A 17,758-nucleotide genomic window follows, 5' to 3' on the forward strand; every position below is an offset into this window, starting at 1 on the left:
CACTATGCTACATCATGAGGATTTGAAGCAATAAGGCACAATTCCTTTTCTTCGGGTAGGTACAGTCTAGTGGGTAAGACATAAACATGAGCATAAAATTTCACTGTGGTGGGGTAAAAATAGCATTACAGAGAATTCAGTTCACAGATGTCACCGGTACCCAGAAATGTGACTATCACACAGTAGGCACTCAACAGATATTTGAGGACTAGATGAACAACTGAATGAATCTCAGCTGCATTAGAAATACAGAAGAGGCACCTACATCAAGCACATGTGCTGCAGACTGGAGTGATGGATAAGGAGATGTTTGACTCTACTTTCATGTTTCCAGAATGTTTTGACCTCATTTGGGGAGGAGAAAAGGAGAGGGATCGAGAGAAGATAGAGCCATCTTAACTGTCTCTCTAAGAGGATTTTATTATAAGGTGATTTCTCCTACATGGCAGGCTCTGAGTCTGAACCTTGGAGGAAAGCACAGTTATTTTCATGCTGATCATACTGAAGCCCTAAGTTATAAAGTGACATCTTTGGATTTAAGTGGTTGAGAGCAGAACCGGGCCATCAAGTTCAATATATAGTTCACTATGTCACACCCCAGAGAACATATTAATGAAAGAAGCTTTTTATACTTGAAGGCAGACTTCAACACATTTCTGTGACAGTAAATTAAAGATCTGAATTAAGACACCAACAGAATAGAGTAACTCTAGTATCAGCTGTATGCCTACAATAGAGTCTTTACAAATAAATTTATAATTATCCCTTCTCAAAGGTCTATCTTTATTCTCTCCTACTAACTAGAATGTAAGTGAGAATTCAAGCAATTACAAAGATAGCTATCAGGGGCCCTGCTGATATCTCAAAGGATGACCATGATGTCTACTATTGGAAAGGTCAAGGTCAAGCAACATTTTGGATTTGATCTCGAATGTCCAGACTCACAGGTTGGATTTTGGTCAATTGAAATCCGGCATATGCAGTCTTGGGTTTTTGCATGGGAATTAATGTAATGCTTATAACTGAAAATGAAATCATTCAACCATCTTAAGTCAAACACAAAATAATAAAGAAACATACTGGCCTTGGAAAAAAAAAAAAGTAATAATGGTCTCCTGGTTAAGATTCTATTCAAAGGATGAACTTTCTAAGAACTCATTTTACTATAAAAACCCAAGAAAATTAAGCCAAGGTTTCCTCCACTTATGCGACCTTACACAACGATGAATCTAGTGAAGAGAAGCTGATTCCTGTCTAAATATTTGTCTTCTTTTAAAGCTGACTTAGAATACATTAAGTTTTTCTGCCTAAACTTCCAAGATTGTAGTAAAAAACAAAAGCAATGTTATGTCTCGATTATTTAGTGTCTGCCACCCTACATTATCTGCATTATCACTTTCAGACTTTTATATTTTGCTCCACCGTCCTTCTGTCATATCCCTGGATTAATTTCTAACTTGGAGTAATTTAATTAATAGATTTTCCCTGTTCCTGCTCCAAAGCTATTCAATGATGCTGAAAAACTTTTACCACTGGGCAGATTGATGCCATTACAAGGGGATGCCTTCAGAAACTCCTTCATTTGCACCAATGCATCTCTCTGACCTAGTCCTCAAGAGAGCTCTTACAAATCTTTGCTACTCTTGTCTTGTCCACCCTCAGCTGACTACCCTGCTTCCTACTTCCTAAAGAATAAAAGAGCCCAAGAGGTGTAAATATCTTCATTTTATCAATAGACAATCATCCTTAGCTTCTTTCCTCCTCTCTTGGAGGAGAGAGGTATACATTGTTCTTTCGAAGGTCTCTCCTCCAGGTGGATTAACTTCTTCTACCTCATGGAGTTGCTCCATGAGGTAACCAGCTTGGCTTCTGCTTCTCTCTTTCATTATAAACATCTTTCCCTACAAATGTGCTCAATTATTTTGCTTTTTCAAAAGCTTTCCTTTGATCCTACCACTGCTTGTAGCTACCATCCTATTCCCCTCCTTTCCTTCAACACCCAATGTGTAGAAAACGTAGGCTGCTGGCTATCACTCTTACCCTTCTCAAGTCATGTTCATTATTCCATCCATTGTAATAAGGCTTACATTCCCACTAATTCAGTCTTTCTGAGATGACCATAAACTTATTTCCAACCAAAGGCTGGATCCTTAATATTCATACTGCCTGGCAGCTTAGTGAAATTCGGAAAAAATAAGACTCCCTTCTGCTCAAAATCCACTCTTTTTGTCTTTTTTTTTTTTGCCTTGGCTCCCACTGTGTCATTCTTCCCCAAGGTTCCCTTGCTTCACCTATATGTTTTGATTGACTCTCCCACCCTATTCATCCTTTCAGTGTGAGCTAGTTTGCTAAGTTTGCCTTGGCGGCACTCTTCAATGCTTTCCCTCATTCTCCTGGATTAGAGGTTGAAGGGAAAGGTGCTCTATATAAATACTACCTCTTCTATTCAGCCAACATTCGCCTGCCTCACAGGGTACTCAAAAGGTGTTTCATTCATATAAATGAAACCATCACAACTCTTTTTACTAACTCAGAAATGTTTATTGAATCTAGCCTCTTCATTCTCATTGCCATGCATAAAATCAGCTCCTCATTATTTGGAGGGCTAGAAAACTACAAAATCTTCCTTATCCTTCCCTTCTTGTTCCTCCTTATAGCCAGTATGTATATTTTTTCCATGACTGATAGAGTTAGCCATCTCCAAAAAATAATAATGGGGCATTTCAAATCAAATAAAAAAATAATAACGGGGCATTTCAAAGCCCATTTAAAAAACAAGAGTGCAATCATATACCCTGGTTGGTCATTTTTTACAAAATTAAAAATTCAGATTCCTTTCCTTTGTATTCAAAGCTCATCACAATCTGGCCTCATCGTATCTTTCTAATTCATTGTTGACCTCTCCTCCTTCATATGTACATCTACCCAAAGCCTCACTGTATTGATTTTCCACCGTAATTGTGGGCCAACTTTGCAGGTGTTATATTCTCTGCCTAGAATGATTTCCCCCATATCTTCATTCTGCAGCCTTTAGCAATGAGCCTGAATATCATCTTTTTAGGTAAAACCTTTCCCAGTTACCCCACAGAGTTACTAACGAAATCTTCTTTAATTTTTTGTGTGGCAATTTATCCATTCTCCCATCACTCAGACTTCACAGTGAAGTCCTTAATGACAGAGAATTTATTTCACTCGTCTCTGTATCTCCAGAACCTGACACAGTGCCTAGGAAATAGGAAGTAGTCAGTACATATAAAATTGATAATTTTGATACATACATGTTTTACATTAATCACTGAAAATTAATGATGGGCATTCAGATAGGGAAAGAAACTCACCACTGTTTTCATTTCAACATGTCTATCACGTTAGACACAAAGGCTACCTTTACAAATTAGCTAAACAGGTCATAAAGGAAGTCGATTTTCAAGCCATTTTATAAAGCTATATTTATGGGATAAATTTGGACAGCTAATGAGATAGCCTGTTAACTAATACATTCCTGTGAATTATAATATAAAATCTTACATGGTCATGTGTGTTTATATTTTCCCGTCTATCTGACATATATTAAGAATATAATGTATTGTTAAACGCACTTACTATAAATAGTTTAATGGCTACTTCTATTAAAATAAATGGTTTTTCAATAATAAAATGGCTTCATATATATATAGAAATCAATAAATATTTTAAATGACTCACACCTTCATGTCTTTTTTTTTTTTTTTTAAAGATTTTATTTATTTATTTGAGAGAGAGAGAATGAGAGACAGAGAGCATGAGAGGGAGGAGGGTCAGAGGGAGAAGCAGACTCCCTGCCCAGCTGGGAGCCCGATGCGGGACTCGATCCAGGGACTCCAGGATCATGACCTGAGCCGAAGGCAGTCGCTTAACCAACTGAGCCACCCAGGCGCCCCTCACACCTTCATGTCTTAAATATATTGTGTATTTATCCTCTTGGCAATGTATAAGAAAATAAACTGCTTTTCAGATATTTATACCTGAGCATTTTCTCTCCATCCTGTTTGAAAATTTACAAATCAAATTTTGATTTTTTTATTTTTTTGCAATAAGAATGATACAAGTGGAAGTTTTCCTGAATTTGTTTTAAACACTCTGTCATGGCAGTGATACCAAAAATTAAATCCAGCTCCAAAAATTTTCTTTGGATTATATTGAAAACTCTGGAAGAATAAAAATAAAAGTGATTTTGGTAAAGCAGAAGCCACCCATGTATTGTCCGCTCTATTATCAATATGCATCCACAACTACATACATCTTATTAGTTAATGGAGAAGAAGAATAAGAGAGTAGTGCAGGGCATTGTAACCACCTATATTTATGGTTTTCATGAAAGAAACCATTTGCAATTCACAGTAAAAAGCCTGAAGTATTCATTACTGCAGAAGACAAGTGTTGCTCTCAGTGAGTTTTCACTGTAAACCTTTTCCGTCTTTGTTGTCATAACCGAGCATCTGCTACTCTACAGTAGGAGAAGTCTAAACACAGCCCCATGCAGCTGTCAAGTTCTGTTGAAACTTTTGTCAAAACCCAAATTCTTTGCAAGCATTCATTTGAGATTTTTATTCCTCACTGGTTACCAAGGCATTCCTAACAGTTGCTATGCACACTTGTGATCCTGTAGCATAATCATAGGAGTTAAGTATTAATATTTTTCTAATTGAGTACCTAAAGGGAAACCATCCCATTGATTTTTGCCTCAGAAACCTCTGAATAATTTGCACGCATCTGACAACTAAATTTCACCTGTTTCAAAGTATGAATCCCAGACAGAAATTAGACCTAGTATTTTCCAATTAAAATACTTTCATAGGCCATCAACAGCAAAGTGAAATAAAAGTGAACATAACATGAAGATTAAAATGAGAGGCTCTCAAATGGGGGTGACCAAGGTTTCCAGGAAGGTAATCCTTTTTATATTACTTCCTTTAACACTTCCTTCTCCAATCATAGAGAACAAGTCTAAGAATCATTAATTCCATTTCCAAAGAGTAGAACTCAGTAGAACAAGAACTAAAAAGAAATCACTCATTTTCCTTATCCTCATATCCTGGATATAAAACAAATTGAAGTCTGAAACCCTATGTATTAGGATACCCAAGATATGGTGAAAATAAATATGGAAACAAATATGTGACCCCCTTTTAATGCTTGTAATTTTCTCTAAGAACTTTTCATGTTTCTAAAAAGGAATGCAATACTCAGAGTCCTCCTTTATTGGTAATACAAAAGCCAAAGATAAAAGCTGAGGTTTTATGATATCACACCCATTACATACGCAGGTTATTGTGCTAATAACACTTTTAGGATGATATTTTAATGTTATGATGAAAATGCTGAGATAAAATAAGAAGTGTATTTTAGGAAATGCAGTCATTAAAGTTGGGATTAAACCTAGTCATTAAAGTGTGTGTCTTTGCATTCTTAATCAGGTATTTACATCTTTCAGTTGGCTTGAGATTTAATATAGTTTAATAAGACAGAGCCATAATAATAAATGATTAACAAGACCCACATTTCTTGCTCAGATTAAGAAAATTTCTGTAAGTCCGTGAAAAAAACCTGTAAACTCTGCAATTGTGTATTTGTGGTTTTAAAGAATGCTGGGAGTGGACAGCCAACAAAGTGGGTTCAGAAGGCTCAACGTGCACGGAAAAGAGCACAGAGCTGGCTTTTAGTAAGATGTAGAGAATGAGGAGTAGAACAGAAGGAAGGAATTAGGTGGGATGAGTGAAGACAAAGGGAAGACAAAGCAAGAGAAGGTAGGTGAAGTTTCTATTTGCACTGGATGCATGTGACGGGAGCCACCACTTGAAGTTCTTGAGCAAGGGAGTGGCATATTCAGTACAGAAGTCAGCAAGTAGGGCTCTGCGGGCTGCAGTGGGTTTTATAGAAGGGGAAAAAAAGATGGAAGAGTAAGCAAACGTCTTAGCAGTCCAGTGATAAGGACCATGAAGACTGCCATGTACATCATGCAGTATTCTACCCTAGCATCCTGTCTTTGTGCACCAGAGAATGTGGCTCACTTACATGACATTGATATTAATTTCAAATGATTAGCGATGTATTCACTCTCCGTTATTCATATGAACCCGACATCATAGTCCCTGGGTCAGAATTCACAGCTCTTTGGGGTGTGTGTGGAGGGGGACACTGTTTCACGTTGACCCACAAAGTGGGATTGTTGAGTATTTGAACTAGTCACCAACTAGGTTCACATAAACATTTGAATTTCCAGATTTAAAATTAGAAGGTCTTTAAAAATTTAGAAGTTAAAATTAGAAGACCTGGCATGGCTAGATCGGTATTCTTATATAACAACACAGTATTTTGATTTTCCGATACGGTGTGCCTTCTCCAGTTTGCCAGAGTCCCCACTGTTCTCTATCATTGCTCTGCTTGAGGTCCCTTCATTTTACTGTGTCCTTGCCTGGCTCATTTGAGTTTCTAGTCTTGGATCTAGATCTTCCAAAATGGATTTATATTTTGAGATATTTTCCCCCAAGGGTTTCCCTAGCCATGTAAACTAATAATAAACAAAACCTATCTTCATATATGGTTTATTGCTCCCAAAGAACTTCCCTAATACAATCCACAGGTCACCCAATGAGCGAGGCAAGGTATATATCCTTTCCACCATTTTACAGATGAAAGCAAGGAAACTGTAACAGATCAAGAGATACATGTAAGCTGACCCATGGCAAGTGTCTGAGTTGGCACCGGGTCTCAGGTTTTTTGTCCCCTGGTAATTGGTCTTCCCACTCCTGTGAGCTCCCAGGGCTATAACTCAATTCTTGTATCTAGGGTTTTAGCCAACAGGTCTATGTTATTATGACATCCAACCCTCTCTCTCCAACATTTGCTCAACATTTTTTCCCACTCCATCCTATCCTTGGATTCCAACCTCTGCCCAATCTCAGCCTCTCTTCACTGCTGGCTAGCTTCAATGGATTCTCAGTTCCCACCTGAAACCTCACTCTCTGAGGAAACTTCCCCAAACATACCCCACGACCTGGCTACATCTCTCCTTGTTAGTTACACCCATTGTGCCCTCTAATTACCCTGTTGTCACATGCTTAACACTAGATGATTATCTGTGTCCCTGTATGAGCCATAAGTGCTATAGGATTGGGAATAAGTGTTTCCCATTTTCTGCAGTGTCTCCAATCCTTAGAAGAACCATGCTGGTTGGTACATGTGAAGGCATGGTGTCAAGGTTTTGGTTTTGGCTTTAAAAATAGTGTTTTAATTGTGTCAGTCTATCTTAAATGAATAGCGACTGGTATTTACTGAGCGCTTACTATCAACTTCTTCGGATGTTCAGATGTCTTTATTCATATCAGAGCTGCAGGATTCTGGATGGGGATAGAATGTATGTTTGTACAAAAATAAGATACTGGGATTGACTCTTGCCACTTTTTTGTAGTATATAGGGATATGCTACCTTCATCCTTTAGCTGACATTGACTATAGTGGGGCCACTCCTTGCCAATGACCCTTAAATTCTGTGTGGCCCCACCCAGTATCTAGTTTGCAACTAAACATGGCCAGGCAGCCTATCCTGCTCACGTGGGCAATTTTTTCCTGCTGTTCAGTGTTATCTTTTCTCTTTGTTGGCCATGTCTAGTTTGCCAGTTAGCATTGCATGGTTACAATCTTTAATCTTTCAAGTGTTTTTTTTTTTTTTTTATAAGTACCATTCTTTTTCCCTAGAATTCTAAAAAGAGGGGGAGGAGGAGGAGGAAGAGGAGGAGGAAAAAAGAGGTATTTTAAAACATCTTCTAATCTCCCTACAGATTACTTACTTTCATTTTCTAAAACAAAAGCCCCCATTTTGTCAGGGGCTCCCATAGCTAAAATTGAGTAGGCATAGCTTATTTTTTTTAAAAAATTAAAAGCTATCTTAGATCCTTGAGGCAAGGATAGATCTTGTAGTCTCATAGATCCTTGAGGCAAGGCTAAAGTCTTATTTAATAGATAGGAGCTCATTAACTACTGATGAATTTTATCATAGGGAAAAAAGGAAATAAAACATCATCAGAAATGCTGAGTTTGTGAGACCAGAAGGCAGCTGCTGGTAGTCAGTATGGCAAAGACAGTAGGGAGATGTTGCGAGCATGAATAAAATTTTGCTTTTTTTTTTTTTTAAAGATTTTATTTATTTATTTTTGGGAGAGAGAGAGAGAGAGAGAATGAGCACGAATGGAAGAGGCAGAGGGAGAAGCAGGCTCCCCGCTGAGCAGAGAGCCCAATGCAGAACTTGATCCCAGGACCCTGGGATCATGACCTGAGCCGAAGGCAGATGCTTAACCGACTGAGCCACCCAGGCGCCCTAAAATTTTGCTTTTAACCACTCTAACTTTTAGCTATTGTCCAAACACAAGAAATGTGATGTGGAGAAGCAGAGAAATATATGAAATATTCCATAAAGATAGTAGTTCCATTGGGAGATCAAGTAAGAGTCCCCAGAAAACAGGTAATGGATGAAAAGAGTTCAAGGAAAACCACACTGTACAAATTGTATTTTCCATTACTAATTTTTTTTTTTTTTTTAAGTAGGCTCCATGCCCAGTGTGGGGCTTGAACTCACAACCTTGAAATCAAGAGTCGCATGCTCTACCGACAGCCAGCCAGGTGCCCCACCATTACTAAATTTTAAACTCTTATTTATTTTTCCAGCTCTATATTGTACATCACTTACGTTGTGAAGCAGTTTTCTGATTCCATAACTTGAGTTCATCACTTCCTCTACATCGATAGGCCAATCAGTCCCTTTGTTTATTATGGCAAGTGCTGCAATGTTCTAAATCTATTTCTGTATCCTGTGCCTCTCCAACCAGGCTGGAAATTCTTTGAAGGTAGAACCAAGTTGCCACAATTGTTTCCCCAAGATCTAGCAATCTCAGGACCTGGCACTTAGTGGGTACTCCATCAATGAATGATCAACGTTTAAATGATAATATTAAGTTTGAATAATGGATTAGATGCCAAGGCAGGGCATTGCTTAAGAAGAAGAATGGAGCTCCATTTGAATTTCAGGGGACTAGGTCGCCAGTGTAATGGTCAGCATTATAAGGGCTCCATTATAAGGGCAAACAAGAATCCTCTGTATTTTCTGCCATCGTTTTTACCTTCACTGAATGCAAAGAAAGTTCCATATTGACAAACTATTAACACTGGTAACACGATGATTGCTGCAAACAGGTCCTCTAAGGTAGCATCTCTTCCTTGAAGTTGAAGCCCAATTAAGATTAACCATAACCCACACTTGTGCCATGTAGATGCAGCATTCCAAACAGTAGTGATGTGCTTGGAGCGCTGGGCCAGGAATCTGGCAAAAACAGTTTTGTCTTGAAATCTGAGACATGATGTTGCTAAATAGAAATCAAAAATAGCGACTCTGACATTTTCCGTTTATTAAGCCTTTTTCTCTCCTCTATTTCCTGCAGACACTTCTACAGATGGATATGGAGATAGGCACCTGCTATAGATCCTGTTCTCCCTTGGGAACCATGTATTTGCTGTTTTTCATGGACATTCTATTTTAAAATTTGCTTTCAGGAATGCTGAAAAGGGGAAGCCACTCAGCTAACTTGCTCTGCCCAGAAGAGCACTAGCTACTGGGGGAACTAACTGGCTTGCTTTTGCTGGCTTTGTGTTATCATGCTTCTTTTCATTTCTTTAACCCACTCAGATGCAGCGGGAGAGAATATTATTAATCAACCCAACAATGAGCCTGTCCCCTGGAGAGAGAGTGATATACCTGTAACACAGTGGTATCTCCATTATCAAATAAACTAATTTATAGTGGCCTACATTTCTTGGTTCTGTAGGTTGTGAGATGATAGGCCTTCCAATAACAGACATATCCCATACAAAACTAATTCAATCTATGAGGGCATATTTTTAAGACATACTATTGAACTTTGGTGAGATAAAAAACACACACAAAAAAACAGGGGATGTGGTTTTTTTTTTTTTAGTTTCAACCTGGGTAATTTCATGTTTGTTGAATCTAATAATAAATGAGTTTGTGTTTTGTATGTTTTTTTAAATTTTATTTTTCCAGTAATTCGTTTTTATTATATTTTATGGAAGTATCAACCCACAACAGATTGTAATTTAAGAGGGGAGAAAAAAGGTCTTTTTTGAGAATGAGAGCACTCAGGACAGCAGTGTGGCATAGTGTGCAGAGTTAGGCTGGCCTGGATCATGTGCAAAATGCACCTATCGCATTTCAGGATCCTTGCAGAAATCCAGAAAACAATGGTTTGGTGTTAGAGAGCTGTTTCCTCAACTACGAAATGGACATATACCATTGCTGCAAAATTGTTGTAAGGATTAGATAATTGATAAGGTCTGCAACTCAGTGCCTATTTGGTGTCTAGCAAAAATCCAACGTTAGCAGTTATTATTATTGAAAGTATCTTGCACATAGTAGCTACTCAATAAATACTAGCTTTTATTTATTTCTCACTTATACAGAAGATTCTGAAATTGTTATTGCCTCACATGGCCACAGCCCAAACCTCTGAATGACCTGGGGGCATGGCAACCTGACCATGCCACATACAGATACTCTACAGAATGATCTGTATCCTTTGAGAAGCTGTTTGTGGATCTAGCCCATCAGTGTGGACCCCTTGTTTACCAGTGGACATTTCTCTTATATTTTCATTGAGAACACTCTTCTCTGGGCCATCTCTGATTTGCTGACAGAAGGCAACAGACAGTGAGACAAGGCACAGAAGAAGCGATTTCAGGTAATGAGGGAAAATGTCAAAGAGAGGTCATTTGATCTCTTATTTTACAAATTACTAAACATAATGTGTCTCTGCATGCCCTCTATTCAAAAAATTGCTTGAGGAGGTAGTTATAATGGGTAAAAAAGAAGACCAAAAAGCTTCTACGCTGCGTTTGACTTTAGAGAACACTTTGATTTGATTCCTCCAACCCTATGGCAGACCCTTTTATTCCCACTTCACTGACAAACTGAGGCTGAGAAATTAAATGTTTGTCCAAGCACATCTTGCTGGTGAAGACATACTCTAAACCTGAACCCAGCCCTTCAAACTCTTCAATAAGAGCATGGAGAGGCTAGGTGAAGTAGAGTGTTATATATATATAAAGAATATTTTAGGAGAATGTCTCAGCGTAATAGTTTGATGTGCAAACAACTTTACATCATGAATACAGGCCTTTGTGAAAGCAATACAATGGGCAACCGAGAATGTATATATGGATGGGGTGTACACAGAGAAAAATGGACGTACAGCCAAAAAGAAAGAAGAGTATTAGGAAAAAATGCTCAAAGGACTTAAGCTTGTGGTCTGAGGCATAACTAGATTCAAAACCCAGAGTCACAATTGAAAGAAAAAAAAGGAAAAGCTGACCGACATTTTTAAGTGGCCCCAGGCTTAGAGAGACAGCCTTTGAGGATGTCAGACAACCCCCAGGAGAGCTCCAGCAGGCACCTTCGGCAGCAGAACTAACCTCACCCCTTGGCCTAGTTAACCATTCCCACTCTGGGGAGAGCTCCAGAAGGCAAGGGAGAGATCACACTGTCAAATAAATTTCTCCAGCTGCAGCTGGCCGCCTGCAATCTCATCAGCTCAGTATTTGATCTTTGATAAGAGGTTAGTGACCTTTACAAGGGCAACACCCCAAATGTTCTCCGTCATCTAGACCTCTGTGTGGATAAATTTCAGGTCCTTGCTCGAAAGAGGTTTTACCAGGAAAGGCAAGAAGTGAGGCAGGGTACTGGGCATTCAAAGGGAATAAGGACAGAATGCACCTTCTCCATAAAACCTGGCAACACTGAAGGCAGATATTGCCTTTTCACGATGTTGTCTAAGATTAGCCATCATTCTTTGACTAATGCAGCATACAGAAAAATTGTGTATATTGGGTATGTGTGTATCTGCACAGACATGCAATAAGTAAGAAGAATACTAAAGACCACTGCTAATGTTTATTGACCTCCTACCATATGCCAAGCACTGTGCTTTATACTCGTTATTCCATGCAATCTTTACAGCAACCCAGTGGGGGTGGGTCTGATTACTTTCCTCATTTTATAGCTGAAGAAACAGGATTAGAAACTGTTTATACAGCTAGTAAGCAGTACAGCAGGAATTCAAACCAGTCAATCCAATTCCAGTTTAACTGCCACGTTTATGCACTAAACTTAAGCTTCAACGTTTTCATGGTATGACGCAGACACACACATGCATCAGTCAATACTGCAGACCCTACAGCAGAGAAGTCAGAGTCCCCATCCACTGAGTTTTTAATCTCCTGGTTTAACACATACCAAGTACACAAAAATTAGACAAGCAAGGAAAAAAATACAGCAGTTTATCTTCAGAAAAGATGGGAAACAAGGAGATTAAGAGTGAACATGGGGGTGGTCATGCTTTAGGTGGGGAAACAGGAAATGAAGAATTTTCTGTGTCTCTGAAAAACAGGAAGTAGAAAGGTAACCTTCTCACTCATGAAGGAATTCCTTTAAGTTCAACAAAAATTTACAGATTTGATGGGGCATTCTGCTAAATTCTGACAATGATCATCTAAAATATCTGGGTGGAAAAGTGTGCCTAGTATCAAGGAGTTACGGTAATTTACAATTCACATAGCTATTGCCAATTCATCTGTTTCACACCCCTGTGTATCTCTGTTCTGTGCTTTTCAGACTTGATTAAGAGTGTCTGGGATATGTGACAGTGTTGGGGGAGGGGGAGAGAAAGTACCTGGCACATAGCAGAAGCTCAATAAATGTTCTTTGAAAGAATCATGAAAGGGCAAACATGGCTCACTCATCTCAAATATCAGATGTACCCAACAGTAAACAAATTACAACTTTTTCTTTAATGAAACAATCATGATATATAATGAAATGGAATGTAAAATGTGAGCGAATTTCTTCAAATTAAAAATGGACTTGCTTTGGTACCTGTTTAGAGTAACACCTACACCCCCAGACTCTTAGGGAGTCCTTGTGGTTTCCCCTCCACCATTTTTATCACTTGGCTGAAAAATGTGTACAAGAAGTATATGCATGCAAATATGCGTGTGCATGTATTTAACCCGGACCATGGACCACTGCCTTTCATATTTAAAAATGAATCCACTTAAAGGAACTGCTATCTTCTTGTCATGTTAGAGAGAAATGGTACACCATTCCTTTTAGCTTATTAAGATAGTGTAGTGGGCCCCTGAGAACCATAGTAGTGAAGGGTAACTGTCTCCTTCCCTCACTCCTCACCACAACCATTATTCTATGATTCACATCTCATGCAATTATTTGAACAATAAACAAAAGAAGGGCATTTTATTCTCCAGCATTTTTCATTTCACAAATTAGAAAAGAAACACACATAAAAAAATCATCCCCCACCCTTTTCCCCCAACCATGACTATCCTGGGAAAGAGTTTTGAAACCAGAAAGCACCAAGTAAACAGAAGTGGGACCTCATGCTACTGGACATCCAGAAGGCCATTTGGTACACCAAAGTGCAGTGGAGGTCAGCTGCGTCGAGTGCCTGGAAGGATATGGCCATATCCATGGCACCGTCACTTTAGTAAAGGAAGTACACAGTCACTTTGAAAGAGTTGGAACTTACTGGTCCTGAACACTTCTTTACAAAACAAATGAGTAGCTGAGATTCCTCATGGACTCCAGAGACATTTATAAATAGGAAATCTTTGTCAAGTTGAAGCCTAATTGGCTAAAGAATTTGTCTAACTGCTAAACTAGAAGGGACCTCATACTCTTGAAAAGATTCGAGGTACAGTCGTGGTGTGGGTATCCATGGCCTTTCATCATTCTTTTTTGTTTGTTTGTTTTTGGGGTCTTTTTTTTTTGCTAAAATTTCAAAGACAAAGTTACTTAACTTTTCCACTGCACCTTCTATTAACTTCTGATAAGAAATATCCATAGGACAGTCATAGAACATAAAACAAACAAGAGTTCTACTCCATGGTAAGATGGTGTGAAAGAGGCTCTAACTACAGTGAAAGAGGCTCTGTAAGATTTAGCTCAATATATGCGCGTGGGCACCAGCTGGGGAGAACGCCGATTTATTCATAAAATGAGCTATGATATTATCACAATAATCTAACACATCTCAGAACTTTTTGTCTTCCTACTTTACATGTATATTACGTTCATCCCTCCTAGACAACTCTTGTATAGTGCTCTCAAGCTTCCTTAAGTATATATTCAGTATGAATGCAAACTGGTATTATTCATCCCAATTTCACCACTCACAAGGAAATCCCTCCAATGAGACCACTCCACAGTCTCCTGCTCCCCAGACAGAAGGCGGATGCCTCTCCTCACTCTGTCAGTTCCCTAAGTTCTCATCTGAGAAAAAGGCATCCAGCATGGCAGAGCGACAGGTCAAAAGGTCAAGGATCACTACAGTGACGTGCTTTAGGATATTTGCTTGATTAAGTGAGCTTCATAAAAATAAGGAGCTGTATACTTACCACTTAGGAAATAGTAATCAAATTAACAGAACAAAGTGAAATCAGTTCTCAAGTTCTTGTTCTTCTAGAAGCAAACAATGACATGCAACATGTACCCTTCGAGGAACTTCACATATACCTCGGTTTTACGGGAATTTTCACCCTGCACATGTAGTTTTTGCTAACCCGGGAGGTACTATTAAAGCTATTTGAAATTCTCCCACTGCATCATATTTAGGCAGTAGTAGGAAGTAGCCCAATAACATGCTGGGTTGAGGGGGGACACCCATTTGGGTTGACAAAATCCACCACCGTTAATCCTCGAAAGTGAACTTTCTGCATCCTATAATTAGGAGTTGCTGGGCATTTGATTAAATACTCCAGGCATTTGTTCCCCAACCTCCCTTTCGTCTCTCCCCGCAACTGGCAAACAAGAGAATTTAGAACAGAAGAACCTAAAGAAACAAAGTGTGTACTTTACTACGGAAATGCTTTTACCTGCCTTGCCTGCTGTGAATGAAATGGGCTGGGCTTTCAAAATGTTAGTCAGCTTAACTCCCAGTTGGTGGCACTGGAAAAATGTAGCCATACAGTCTTATTGCTCTGTTTCTGTTCTTTAACTGCCAACTGGAATACAGTGGACGAGTCGAAGGGGAACAAAAGAGAGATGGATCCAGAAAGAACATGAAGAATGACAACAAAGCAAGCAAAGAAAATGATAATGAGTCAAAGACACTGTGCTGGCCAAAGTTAGCAGCCCAGACTATTTTCACATTGAAGATAATTATGCTTCCATTAATTGCCACTTTTCCCCTGAAAAATTCATGATATTTTACAAACTACAAATTAGCTAGTGGAAATTCATCTTTGCAACATTTTAGGAAAAGTCATCCCATGTGCTTAACCCAAAGAGAGAATGTCTAGAGTCATGTTGCTCAGACATGGACAAGATATATTTTACATAGCGAAGGGGATTTTGGTATAAACAGAACGGGCAGTGATGTTGAAAACACTAATATTTTTGAACTACAAAGTGAGCACCTGGCCACTTTGATGGATTACAGGATAGGTACCAAATAAAGAGGAATAGATATTTCTGTATCCACAGGCACCTGGAACTTTCCATATGTCCAGTTCCTCCATCACTCTCCATGGTCTTTTGTACTTTTTTTCCTTCTCAGGCAGATGTTAAAGTATTACCACAGTAAACACAAGGCTGGCACTTACCACGAAATCTTTATTTCCCATTTTTAGCTCTAGAATACTTCCAAGTATGCCATTGTCTTTGGTTTGTGCATATTTAAGAATTCACACAACAAAAGTTAAACCCCCCCAAAGGTTAGAAAATAGTATGCCTTTCCCCCGTCAGAAGAATGATAATATTCATAATTTATTTTTATGTAAGTATGTCGTCTGATATACTGAGTTACAATTTTCCAAGCTGAGAAGGATAGAAAAACAGTCAAAATAATGTAATTTATACATAAATAAAATGCCTTATTAAATGGCTTAGCTTTCAATGCCTCAAATTGGTCACAGTTTAGAAAGTGTATATAAAGCTTTATATTACAGATTTCTGTGTCAAATTGACGAATACAAACTTTCTTGAGGGCTGGGATAATGTTAAATAAAATCAAATGTAATCTTATTTTATGGGACATGATAAAATCTTACCTCCTCAGATGGGACATCCAGAATGTCACATTTTCCCTGCGATTTTATTAATAAAGCAGCAGTTTTCTAATAGTTCTTCCTATGCAACCTTGTCTTTCTGGGTAGTCAGAGTCAGGGTATCAACTAGGTGATCCAAAGTTAGAATACAAATTACAAACAATTTTTTGTTGTTGTTTCAGCCAGTCTGAAAGTTCAGGAAAAGGAAAAAAAAAATGAAGAATTTTCTACTGGACAGCAGAAAGAAATGCTAACAATTAAGATAATTCTATACATTACCATGAACTTGCTAGCATTTTACATTTTAACTTTCTTATAATCAGTTTTTGATCCCACAAAGTATTAAAAGTTAAATTATATCTCCCCCCACCCCAGACATAGTCAAGTGGTAATTTGGCAATTTTCTCCTTTAAGACATGAATTATCTTCCTTGATCATCTACCCTGCTCAAATTCATTATAAAAATGACCAATTTACCATCCTACTTCACATGAGGAAAAGATAATACTACAGAAGGTGGGTCCCAGGATAGAGCAACCAAATGCTACCTGGGGAAAGATCAGCATGACAGAGCGTGTATGAGTAACTTAAATTTTCCAATCATTGGTTAGTTTATAAAACAATTGCTAGACTTGCCATTACGAGTTCCAAAAACATACACTTGGAAGCATGAGCCATTAGCATATGTCATTTTCTACTGGCAGAAGCCAGCTCACAATAAATCTCTTACCTTGTAGAGAGATGGAACAGCACAGGGCTCATAATAGGATGAGTGATGCATGAAATGTTCTTCAGCTCACTTTCCCTGGGATTTATACTTCCAAACCTAGGAACACCATTTGCCTGAATGGATGGAATGCTAAGCAATGCGATAAAACAACCAATGTGTTATGGATACCTTTTCAACTTTTCGAGATCTAGGAGAAACTGTGAAATCAGTAAACAAGTAAGCAAGTACGTGTCTAAAAATTATGGCACAAATTAGCTGGAAAAACACACAGTTCAAATAAGGAAGATTAGCAGTGAGCCCCTATTTTTAAGTAAGACTATGTAAATAATACGTTTTTCTTAGAAGCTGGAGGACTACTGCATGCCTGGCTATGGGGTTTAAGAGCGAGGTTGTTTTATATTGTACAAGGAAATCACTGGATCTTAATTTACAGACAAAATGTTGGTTAAATAGTCAGATTGCTTTCAAAAGCACTCGAAGGAATAAAGAAAAAGGTGAAACTAAGAAAATTATATGAGCAAAATCTTATAGGCTCAAATTCTCATTCCGTTTCCTCATTTAATTTTTTTTTTTTTTTAAATTGTCACTAACTTTTTTAAAGGCATAGTTTCAGATCAGACTTGTTTCTAATCTAAATTTAGCCTCCGTTCCTTGTGTCATATTTCTTCAGGCATGAGAAGGAAAATCAATGCCCCTACTCACCTTTGGAAGAATTTCACTGCCAAGTCTCCATGGTTCTATGGGATCCAATAATCCGTGGCTCAGTATTGATTTTTCTATGACACCTGTAGAAACAGCCTCTCCTTCCTTTCTAACAAAATATAGCAACAAGAATCGTGTAGTTTCTGAATGAATTAAACAGAG

General features: G+C 38.3%; 1 long non-coding RNA gene across 1 annotated transcript in view; it reads right to left on the reverse strand.

Annotated features, from left to right (window-relative positions):
• LOC117998853 overlaps positions 1–16,963 on the reverse strand; it is a 36,879-nt gene extending 19,916 nt beyond the window's left edge. The window contains exons 1-2 of the long non-coding RNA XR_004676100.1: positions 16,895–16,963; positions 16,168–16,351 (exon numbers count right to left, since the gene is read on the reverse strand). This is a non-coding gene — a long non-coding RNA (uncharacterized LOC117998853). The remainder of the gene's footprint in view (positions 1–16,167; positions 16,352–16,894) is intronic.
• Between the last annotated feature and the right edge of the window lie 795 nt (positions 16,964–17,758).

Source organism: Mirounga leonina, unplaced genomic scaffold, assembly GCF_011800145.1.
Source record: "Mirounga leonina isolate KUSES-001 unplaced genomic scaffold, KU_Mleo_1.0 Mir_418, whole genome shotgun sequence".
Lineage (NCBI taxonomy): Eukaryota > Metazoa > Chordata > Mammalia > Carnivora > Phocidae > Mirounga > Mirounga leonina.